Here is a 12,600-nt window from a genome sequence, read left to right as displayed (position 1 = left end):
TTGACTACACTGAGTCTACTATATTTACATATGGATTTTCAGATTACCTTTTCCATGTCTATGTAGAAAGTCACTGATATTTTCATGGGCAAAACATTGAATATATGTTTTGTTAGCTCCATCTAATCTTAGATTCACCTCTGCATTCTAAATAAGCGGAAAGTTAAAATTAAAAGTTAAAAGTAAAAACTGCTGACTGACTGTTGAAGATTTCTTTGCCAAGTTTATGGAAATCTCTATTCAAATGGCAGCTGATTTCTAGCCTGCCTGAACAGTAACTTCCACACTCCTGCATATCAAAACGACAAACTATTATTATCCAAGCAAACAACATCAACAATAAATATGAATAAGGATATGATACCCAAAGTTATATAACAATATTTTAAATTTCCAGCTTTCAACAAAAAAATATTAGCCATGCAAAGAGATGAGAGAGCACAGGCCACTGGATGGTGAGCTATACATCTATGAATTCAGCCTTCAGTTAGTCACCATGAAGACTGTGAGTTCAAAGCTGCCCTAGATACATAATAAAATCTTGTTTTACCTCCCTAGTCTCCCTCCAAAACAAACAAACAAACAAACAAACAAACAAACAAGTATGACCCATGCATCAAGCAAAGGGGGGAAGGGGGGAGAAGAAACTGTCTCTGATAATGTTCAGTTGTTGAATTTACTAAACCAACATTCTAACTGAACTAGCTTAAACATACTGTGAAGAAGAAATGACCCACATCTAAAGTGGTAAAGGAGGGTAGGAAAGCAGAGGTTCACCAAAGCAAGAGTTCCATTACTGAGATGGAGTGACAGGAAAATTATAGGATGGAAAAGTATGATAAATGAGACAAAAATTTCTCTGGCAAACTCAACAGCTGACTTGAGATTAAACAAAGAATGAATTAGCAATGAAGTCAATCAAGATTACGCTGAAGTCTAAAGACCAGGAAAAATGATGACGAACAGTAAGTAAAGTGTCAGAAGAGCAGTAAGGGACCAGCATCATATGAAGTCACAGACACAAATTGAAAGGTAGCTGCTATGGTTTGTCCTCATTGGAGACAGTGCAAAGTTAATGTGTCCATAGTATTTAGAGGTAGATTTCCTGTGATTGATATTTAGTGGCTACCTGGGAAGAAGCGGACTCAGGGACTCAAGTATGTTCTCTAGTTACCCTGAACCATCCTAGAATTCTGCCTAAAAATTATGAACAGGCATAGCACCCCAATCTTAGAACACAGCTACAAAGCAAAGTAAATATCTCAGAAAAAAAAAAAAACAAACAGAAATATCTTTGACTCTGCTCCTGTTCTCAACAACAACAACAACAACAGACTATTACAGTGGCAAGAATATTTTTTATGAGCAAATCTAAATTTATTTAAATGTCATTTCAAAAACCTCTTAAGTTAATAGGAACCGTGGTTCCCTGGACAGCATGCCAGAGGTACAAATTGTAACCATTCTCCACAAATCCCCAACAAGTCGTTCAAGTCCACAGCTTCAGAAAGTCAGTTATCTTCAGTCTACTCCTCCAGTTCCTTTGTGCATGAGAACTGGGCAACAAATTCACCCTCCTTCTCATAGAGAACATGAAACAGTTATAGTAACCCATGTTTGGCACACTCTGCCACACCCATTCAAGCCTTCTTCTCATCTTCAAATGCTCTTGACGTAAAGGGCATGGCATCAAAACACCTCTCCACCTCCCTGAAAATGGCACTTGAAGTTTTCGTTTTCAGGCCATACTGTTTAGAGGGGTCTCGTTGGTAAACGATGATTCTCCGTCCCGCGTCTTTAGCCTTGCCTTCTCCTGAGCTGACAGGGACATCCACAGCATAAACTTCATGTACCTGCCCTTTCATGATCCTTCTTCCGCTGCTCTGTAGGATTCTGGGATAATGGTTTTCTCTCCATCAGTCACACACTGCGTCAACTGGTGTCACAGCCTACCTTCTGTTGGCGTGCAATTAAATGAGTGAGCAACTTTGTTCCACGCTTCTGTCATGTGTGTGTTCTGGTTTCCAGGATTGACCAGTCCTAAGGCAGCTTCCACCCACAGGTGAGTGGCCTTAATGACATCTGCTTTCCGCCCGGTCCCCTGGGTCCCCTGAGTGACACCAATTACAAAAGCGTGAGCCACCTCAGCAATGAAGCCATCCACATAGACCCCAAGGTCAATTTTTTACCAAGTCACCCTCCTTGAGTATGTAGTCCCGGTCACTCTTCAAAGGGGAGAAGTGACATACACAGTTATTTACCGAAATGCTGGCAGGAAAAGCAATACCTTTCTTCATTTCCTTTTCTTCCTTGAAATTTTTTCCTGTCTCTTCCATAATCATGGCATCACCCTTTCTCACACAGGCCCAGAACCGATACACCTGAGCTGGAAGCTGCCACCAAAGATCGATGGAAGTACCCGGTTGGCGAAGTCACCTCCACCCCCATCTTATACTTGGTCACAACCGGGTCCTCAGCAGCGATAGTCAGCTCCTGCTGCTTGTCTTCGCCCAACATCTTCCTACTACAGTTTCACTTTCCCTGAGCTGCGGCCTCTGTCTGCCTTCCTAGCCACAAGCTGTAGCCAAAGTCTCTTCTATCCGCGAGGAAAGTGAGAGCAAGCGAGGGAGTGGGAGCAAGAATTTTTTTTTTAAACTAACAGCCTAACTCATCCCACGTTAAATAAAAATGATCAGTTTATACATCCAAATAGCTCAAGAGACTCCAACAGGATACGTCCTGAGAGATCCACACAGCTAACTGATCCACATCATGACTGAGGGGTAGAAGGGTAGAGACAAAGGTAATCTTAGACCCAGGAGAGGGCGGCCCAGCAGTAACGTGACTCAGTAACGTGACTCAGCAGGTAAAAACACTTCTGAAAGCCTGGCAATCTGAGTCCATTCCCTGGCAACCATGCAATTGTGGAGTTGGAGAAACAAGTCCAGAGGGGTATCCCCTGGCCTCCTCAAATAGGCCGTTGCATGTGCATGCCCTACCCCCAACAAATTCTACACACACACAGATAATAAATAAATAAATTAATAAATAAATACATACATAAATAAATAAATACATACATACATAAATAAGTAAAAGTAGCTGCTGGGGAAATGGTTCGGAAGTTAAGAGAACTAACTCTTCTTGTAGAGATGTAGATTTTGTTCCCAGCATCCACACTGGGCAGTTCACAAGAGCTTGTAACTCCAGGTCCAGGAAAACTGATGTCCTCGACTGGCATCCATTCTCTCCTTCATGCATGAGGTGCATGGGCACATGAGCAGGGACACATACATACACATAAATTTAAAATAAATAGTTTAAAACCAGAGAAACAACTCATTATCTCTGGAAAACAGTTCATAAGGTTAACACCAGATTCCCTGTCAGAAATTATGAAGGCCGGAAGGCAGTGGGATGTATTCTATATCCAGAAAAAATTGTTTCACAGTTGAAAGGAAATGAAGAGATTACAGAAGAAATTATGGCAGAATTCATTACCTTTTGATATGCTATAAAGAAGCAGTCCTTCAGAAGAAAAAAAAAAAGAGCATGAAACAGTAACTTTTATCCACACAAAGAAACTAATATCACCTGTAAAGACAACTACCCAGACAAATACAAAAAACATAAAGATATTCTCCTTTATGTCTTTTTACTTTGGCATGGTTTAAAATGCTCTTTCATAAAGCAGCAACTACAGAGGTACATTGTTCGAGCAAATTCTATATAAACATGGAATTGATGTGACAGTAACAGCAGATAGCAAATGTTGACTGAAATGTGTAAGAACAAAGCTTTTGTATACCATTTTTTTTCTTTCTCCTACCAGATCATGGCAGAACTTTGCATACAAAAGTTCCCTACATAAATATGCTCTACATAAATAAGTTCCATAATTATACCATAGGAAAGTCTTTAAAGATAGGAACTAGAAACTTAGAAGAGTTATATGATTCATTGAGGGTCCTACTTCCAACTTTATAGGATTCTTGTATATTAAACACTCAGGTGAGTTTATATGGCCATTCATAAATTGGATGATTTGGGTTTTGTCTGAACTTTTTGAGTTCTTTATGTATTCAAGATATTAATTCCTGCCACATGCATATTTAGCACTATTAGGGATTGTGATTCTTGCTTTTATTTTCATTTGACTGGGCCAAGTAAACTACTGTCTTAATTCACTTCCCGGTCCTCATTACTGCACACTCTTGTCATGGTGTGTAAGCCATTCATAATTCTTTTCTGTGAAAAATCTGTCCATATGCTCTTTCCATATTTATAATATTAAGCCTCCATTAGTTCTGTTTTGAAAACTCGTTCCCAAGTTTTTCAAATGTATTTTTTTGCTATAAAATTTTGTTTCTTTTTAAATTATGTTTCTATGTATGCGGGGGGATGGCGGGTCTGTGCATGTGAGTGCAGGTGCCTGGGGAGACCAGAAGATCATGTCAGATCTTTTGGAACTGGAGTAGCAGCGGGCTGCTAGTTGTCTATTGTGAGTACTGAGAACCAAACTCTTGTCCTTTGCAAAAGCGCTATTCACTCTTAACCACTGAAAGCTCTCTCCACCCCACTGCTTTTGCTTTATGTTTTTCTTTTCTATTTTATCATGGCATTTTGGGAGGATAGGCCAAATCGATCATGATATTCCTATGACTTAAATAATTAGGTTTTCTGAATTAGTCTAAGTTTTTAATTGAAATTGTCAACCTGTCTAGGATTCACATTGGTGTAGGGCCTGAGAATCTAACTTTTATCTGTTATAGTTAATAACGACTTCTCTTCATTTATTGACTAACCTTTTCTAGGGCTGGTGTACCATAAGAAGATGCAGAGTATTTTTTTTCAAAGCCTTAAGGAAGAAGAATTTTAAGGAAAAAAAAACTCAGCAAATGCTAAAATTCAAAGAAGCAGGTCTCTCTAAGGATTTAATATTTAATATACTAAAAATAGAATTCTGTTTATCAGCATTCCATGTCGCTTACAGAACCCTAACCCCTCCAGTTTCTGTTCAGGATGTTAACTCTTTGTTTCCTTGGGTATCCTTCAAACTACATCGCTGGTAGTACTCCTTGCATCTGAACACAAACAGCCTAAGTTCTGTTGTTCATCTCCTTCCCAAGCGCCATTGAAGTCGTATGCCTCATGTTGTGCTGCATACTGAGGACCCAAGGTTAAAGGGGGCACATTTCAATCTTCCTTCCCCTGAATCTGCACTTAGATGCATAAACTGATAGAGTGATTGAGGGTTTTCTATTTTTAACGGTTTTTATTATGTTAGCTCGGGCATATGAGTTGCAGATGTGTGTATGAGTGTGTATGAAGTATGTAAAACAAAATACACAACTTTCACGAAGTGCATAACTAACAAACATGAAACATGATGAATGCTGCTACTCCTCAAGTTCCCATCAGACCTGAGAGTTTACTCAAGCTCAATCTTAACAGTGATTACTGTGTGCCTAGTTTTTTTTTTTTTTTATGTTTTGTTTATAAACCATGGTCACCAGTGCTCTGTGCTTCTCAATCATTATAACTGTTAATATAATTTAAGTCTTTTTAAATCGGAATGGTGGTAACTGGAAAGAGGAATCAGAATAGGAAGAGGAGGGGATGGAAAATGTAAGTGAAATCAAGAACCTCTCATACCCTACAGCCATAAAAAAAAATATTTTATTAACTAATGATGATGGAAAGCTCACCACAGTCGAGTGCTTTAGATAATATCAGGAAGCTACTTCTCTGTTATTTTCAGCCATGTTTTTTTTTTTTTTTTTTTTTTTTCTGGCCTCTGGTTTTCTTTCTGCAAACCTTTATTATATGGAAGTAACTACAGAGTCATATCGTTGTTTAGCAACTCTGCTAGAAATAAAAGCATTTCTTGCCAGTATCTCTAGGACTTGTCTCTTAATTGGTTCTCCTGGGTCTCATAGTATCCCCACAGACATTCTAAAACCAAGTACCACGGCTTGAAGAGGAAGATGTTTTCAGTGGGGACTGTGTGTCCTGTGACGTGGACACAGGCTGAGTGAGGAGCAAGAGGATGTGTGCAGTTTCTCTGATCAGCTCTGTTCCCAGGGAGTGGAAGATGCTTCCACCACAGCAGATATCCTAGAGTGACAGGCCATCTCACCTCCCTGTCCTTCAAAATGAGAGTGCTGTCTTGGCTCCAAACAAGCAGAGCTGTCTCAGAGAGGAGCATTAGGAAGGGTCTTTTATGACATGCTTTCTTGCTGTTGAGAGACGTGCCTTCCCCTTCCTCGGTAGCTACTAACACTGGAAAACTTCAAGTATTCTTTACTTGCATTTTGTTTTGCCATCTGCCATTGACTGTCATATTTCACAAGTTAAGAAACATGTTATTTCTTTGTTTATTTTGTCAGTCTTTGGTATTCTCTGGGGAGAGAAATTACATCTCTCTGTTTCCGTGAGATAGATTTAACCTGTTTGCTTGTCTCTTAGACTTACCTAACACCTTATGGTTCATAGGCAAAGGTTTTTCTCTTTTCCTCAGTTGGTGACTAGAAAAAACCCATCCCATATTTTAGAAAATGCAGATTTCTGGGTGCCTCGGGTTGAAAGCTGAAAAATACAGATGCCCTAGTAGAGAGTGAAGAAGGCTTTTCAATACAAAAGCTCTGAAAAATGTTATCTGTTACTCAAGTAATTTTAGATTAATCTATCAATATAAGCATTCAGGGAACCCATGACCTCACACTTTTGACCTTTCTATGGTTCCTGTCATTGTCTGTAGATTCCACGTTAATTCTCACAAACATCAAACAAGCACAGTCTAATAGCAGGAGCTATAAGGTTCATGTATACCTCGTGCAGCCAATGTCGACTTTGAAATAACCCTTTAGGTTGACTTCCCAGGTGTTTAGACTTATTTCCTGGGTTTCTTTCTGGTTAAGAACGTGATATTATGGTTAAGCTGTAACAGAAGAAGCTATGGACCAGCCAGATGCTCTGCTAGATCTGTTGGAGGCAAATCTATAACCTAAATAATTTTCTTCTCACTTAAGGTTTAGTGGCATACACTAGGCTTGTTTAAGCTACTCTTATCTTGAAGTTGTCCAATTATTTATTCTTAGCCACAACACTATGTAAATTCTATTCAACCAACTATGAATATGGCTTAGCCCAGCCATTTTTCATCACTGGTAATGACTATAATGATGACCTCACTAGATGTCTTCACCATGCTGGGGATGCAAAAGTTGAGTCTTCCAGTTCATAAATTCAGAAACCATCACCAGAAATTTGCTTCTTTGGGTCCCTGTAAATTCTACTACTGTAATTAATCCAAAAGTTAGAAAATAATGAAGGAATAGTTTAGTGGAGATTAAAAATTTAATGGAATCTTTAAATCTCACAGCCTATACTTAGATCTAACTTAGTATAGATAAGTTATTGGAGCATCTGAGTCATTGGAGCTTTTGGGAGAAATCCTGTTATTCATTGTGTCATACACAAGTCAGGGGCACCCGCAACAGCATAAATTCTGAAGTCTGCCACAAATATCTTAGAATTAGTTTTTCATCCATGTTGCTGGATGTCTGACAGCTGAGTGTTTGCATTGTGGTAGGAGATGTTTATTGTGGTAAATGCTTAACTTAATACATTATTATTGAGACTAAGTTTTCATATGCTCTGGGTTGAGCTGGGGTTAGCAAAAGGGCAAAATATGTAAGACATGATTCCTGCCCTGGAGAGGGAGGTAAGACTAGCACAAATTAATGCTTGATATTTAAAATAGCATATTGTTAACAACCAAACTGAATGTAGAATAAGCTCTTGACATTCAACAGGGGTAGCTCTGGAGACCAATTGAATCCCCCGTATGTACAATTTGATCATAAAATACATAAGCTGAGAGGGAAAACACTAACTGAAATTTGATTAGAAAGTTCAGCTCACTCAGATGTACCAGGGTGGCTCACGGGGACTTGCTAAAACATAGTTCAGATTCATAGCCTTGGCTAAGTCATTTTGAATTGGACATTCTGGGGGAATGTTAGGACTGCAAATGGCATGGTCAGTGCATATTCCACACAAGAGGTATCTGAAGGCCAGTGAAATGCCTCAGTATCTCACTAAAGTCTCAGTAAAGTCATTAGGTGAGCAAGCCTGGCCACCTGAGTTGATTTTCCAGAACCCATGTAAAGGTGAAAGGAGAGATCCAGTTTTGCAACTTTATCCTCTGACTTCCATAGAGCTCCAAGCCGTGCATGCGCACACACAACATGAAAGCATACACAGTAATAATATTTTTTTGAAAAAAAAAAGAAAGAAAGAAAGGACAGTGGTCACTCTGGGGTAGAAATATCTATCTTAAATCATGAAAGCAGAAGTCAGAACGGTCATTGAAATGTTAGCAGAATTAGAAAGGTAGAGGGAGGGGGCTGAGAGAATTTGAGGCAAATCTAGCTAGAGGCGGTCACAGGGATCCTCGATCCTCCCCAAGATCTTCTTCTGACCCCAGGCCAACTATACCTGGTCTTCTTCTCCATGACAGCTAATGCCTAATGTTGGTATCCCATATTTGCATTTAGATTTCACCCTTGAATCCAAAGTTTCCACCTACACCTGCCTGTCGTGGATAGCAAAGCAGTTGACACAGCAGATGGACTAAGTTCCTAAGACCGCTCTCACAGCCTTCATACAGATGGTACAGGAGCATGCGCTGCAGTCAAGACCAGTGTATTCCAGTACTTTTCTGATCCTTGAAGGTCATAGTATCATTTTCTAATGAAAAGTCTTCCCTGTGTTCTTTACTGAGTGATCAGAACCATCAGAGCCTTCAGGCACCTCTTGAGTGGGATATGCACCGACCATGGCATTTGAGAACATTTTTTTCCAATTTTTGTTTTGGCTGTAGAAGACCTTCTAAGATCACACACCTTGAGCGTGGACTGCTGTGCAATTCTTATTGCATGGATGAGCAAATGCATATTATCTAACCTGGTAACTTTTTGTGTTTTATGCATTTTATTCAAGTGTGAATTTCTTCTTTGAAAGAATGTACAGCCTTGAGACCCTGCTAATCTTTTCATATATGTACAATTTTCATACATGATAATTTTATGCTGTAACTTCTAAAGCTGAAGGGTTTTCTGTGAGGTGTACATTTGTTCCTGCCTCTCACTTCCCACACCTATTTAGCTGTCTTTAATTTGTAATTAATATACAAAAGCATTAAATTTGTGAATGTGAGTAGAGGCTCCAACTAATATCCAACTCTCGTATATATTGTAAGTGTTTAGATCAGGTTAGATATATTTAGCCTTTCCAACATTTATCACTTTGTTATGGTGAAAACCGTCAGGGTCCTTTTAGAATTTTTAAATGTACACTATACAGTTGCTATCTATACTTATCATAGGACCCCAGAACATCTGGCTCCTGTCTAGCTAACTAATTATCCATTACGTACAGTTCTCAGCATTGAACCCAGTCTGTGGTAATCATTATTCCACCTTCAGTTTCTATGAGATCAACTTTTTTCAAGTGTACATGCAGTTTTTCAAGTGTTCCTGTTTGTGCACATATGTCAAGACATGCATATACATGTGTAGGCCAGAGGTCAATGGTGGGTTTCTTCATCAATAATCTTTTCCTCTTGAATTTTAAAGCACGTTCTCTCACTGAACAGCCTCAAGCTCAAATATTTGGCTAGATTTGATTGCCACTGAACCCCAGGAATTCTCTTACCTCTGCTTCTGCCTCTCAGTATTGGGGTTACATGTGTGTGCCACAAAGCTTGGGTTGTTTTTGAAAGGGTCCCAGGGGTTCGAGCGCTGAGCTATTCATGCTTTCGTGTAAGTACTTCATCAACGGATTCCTCTATCTTCTTGGTCCTTGAAAGCAATGTTTTCAACATCCACCTATAGATAAGGTCATATTGCAACTGTGTTTTGTGCCTCATTTATTTTATTTAACAAAGGGGTCTTTAGTTTCATCAAGTTGCAGCAACTGACAGGTTTCACTCTTCTATCTGGCTGACCAGTGTTCACTTCCGTGTAGGTATCACATTTTCTTTACATATTCATCAGTGTTTGGACACCTGTTTTCATTTCTTATCTATTGCAGTGCATGGCACTGCATGGCACTGCAATAAACCTGGGAACGCAGACCATTTCTAACACACTCGTTTTATTTGCATTACATATATATATTCAGTATTGGGAATTCAACATTACTTGTTAATTCTATTTTTATTTTGAGAAACCTCCCTACTGTTTTCCTTATTGGCTGTGTTGATTTACATCCGCATCAATAGTGTGTGAGCTTTCCCTTTCTCCATACTTACCTTCTGTTCTTTTATAACAGCCATTCTTACTGAGGTGAAGCAAAACTACAAGATTTTTAGTTAGCTTTCTCTGATAATTGGAAATATCAAGAATTCTTTCATGTGTCCATTAGGTATTTGTATTTGGGGGGACGTCTATCTAGATCTACCATTGGGGGGCAGCTAGCGAGGTGGTTCTGTGTTGAGTTCTTGCTAAGTGCTTACTGCTGTAGCCAAGGATCTGAGTTCAGCTCAAACCACCCACAGGTGGATCACAGTACCCTACACTTTCCATTCAAGGGATCGGATTCCTTCTCTGCCTTCCTCCAGCTCCCACAAACACGTGGTACATATAAACTCATGTAGACACACAAATAAATAAATAGTTATTATATACATTTGTATTACCTTATTTAATGCTTATATGCTTTAGGAGTTCTTTAAATACTGTGATAAGGGAGCCTTGGCACATGTATGTATTATAAATATTTGCTCCATACAACGGGCTGTCTCTGAAACCTGTTAATTGTTTCCTTTACAGTATGAAAGCTTTTTTGTTTGATGGGATCCCATTTATATATCTTGCTTTGTTTTCTGAGCTTTCGGTATATTGTCCAAAACATTTTTGCCCACTTTTGCAGCATTTCCTCCTTCTTCTCTTCTCATAGGCTCATGGCTGCAAAGTCTTAAGTTCCGTCTGTAATCCATTTCAAGTCGATCTTTCCAGTTGGTGAGGGTTAGGGCTCTAGCTTCATTCTTTGGCATGTGAGGGTTCAGTTTTCCCAGTTCCATTTCTTTAAAAGACTATCATCTCTCTAGTGTATTCATCAAATTCAGTTGGTTGAGATGTGTGGATTAACTTCTATGTTCTCTATACTTTTCCAGTGATAAATGTTCCAACATTATTCTATCTTGATTAGGACAGAGCTGTAGTATGGTTTAAGGACAAATTGCCTTCTTAGATTATTATTTTTTTTTTTACTCAAAATGCTTTAGCAATTTATAGTTGTTTTCATGTGATATAAAAATTTAAAATTATTGTTTCTCACTTTGTAAAGCCATGAGCATTCTGACGGGGATTATATTAAAGCTGTTAGCTACTTTAAGTGGAATAAACATGTTAATGATGTCAATTATTCTGACCTGTGAACAACAGATGCTGTCCACCCATTTGCAGTCTTCCCTATTTCTTTTGTTAATCTTTTATAGTTTTTATTTTAAAGATATTTTTCCTCTTTGGTTGTTTGTTCCTAGATATGTAGTTCATTTGTTTTCTTTCTTTCTTTCTTTCTTTCTTTCTTTCTTTCTTTCTTTCTTTCTTTCTTTCTTTCTTTCCTTCCTTCCTTCCTTCTTTCTCCTCTCTCTTTTTCTTGTTTTCTTCTTTCCTTTCTCTCTCTTTCATTTTTCTTGGTCTCTATTTTAGGTCCTTTGCTATTGGTTCATGAGCGTGCTTTCTATTCCTGCTTGCTGGTTTTATAACCTGCCAGTTAGGTAAGTAAGTTTGCTAATTGGTAGAGTTTTTAGGTGTTCTTATATGACAGCATGTCATCTGGTAATGGTGACAATTTGACTTTTTCCTTCTTATTTTAGATGCCCTTTCTCTCTTTCTCTTGCCTCATTTCTCTGGCTAGGACTTCCTAATAATTTGTTGAATAAAAGTGGGAAAGTGAGCAGTCCGCATCATGTTCCAAATATCAGAGATAAAGCTTTCAGCTTTTCCCTATTCATTATATCTTTAGCTGTTGGCTTATTCTAAATGCCTTTATTGTGTTGAGATATGTTCTTTTTATGCCTAATTTACTCTGTGTTTTTTTTATCATGATGCGATATTGAACTTTATCAATGCCTTTATAATATCAATTTAGATAACCATGTGTTTTTTTTTTTTTTCTTAATCTTCATTCTATTGATATGGTGTACCACATCAATCAATTTGCATCCCTGGGATAATTTCCACCAAAATAACAGTGAATAAACATTTATTATCGTATTCAGTTGAGTTTGCCACTACTTTGTTGAGAATTTTTGTATCTATGTTCATTAGGATGATGTTATTTAGCTTTATTGTGTCTTTATATGGTTTGGTGTCAGGGTCATGCTGGCCTCTTAAAATGGAAAGAATTCCTTCTCTTTTATTTTGGAAATGATTTAAGGAGAACTAATGGTGTTAGCTCTTTAATTGTGCAGTAGAATTCATGAATGATATCATCTGGCCCAGGCTTTTGATTGATGGCAGTGTTTTCTTTATTAAAAAACAAAAAAAAAAAACCTCATTACTCACCATTGATCTGTTCACATTTCCT

At 38.3% G+C, this 12,600-nt stretch overlaps 1 pseudogene; it reads right to left on the bottom strand.

The window, feature by feature from the left end:
• Positions 1–1,526: 1,526 nt before the first annotated feature.
• On the bottom strand, positions 1,527–2,517 carry LOC129684176 (proliferation-associated protein 2G4-like; annotated as a pseudogene).
• Positions 2,518–12,600: the final 10,083 nt, after the last annotated feature.

This window comes from Psammomys obesus, unplaced genomic scaffold (genome assembly GCF_907164565.1).
Source record: "Psammomys obesus unplaced genomic scaffold, mPsaObe1.curated_primary_1811, whole genome shotgun sequence".
Classification (NCBI taxonomy): Eukaryota; Metazoa; Chordata; class Mammalia; order Rodentia; family Muridae; genus Psammomys; species Psammomys obesus.
This window is presented reverse-complemented; position numbering and strand designations above follow the sequence as displayed.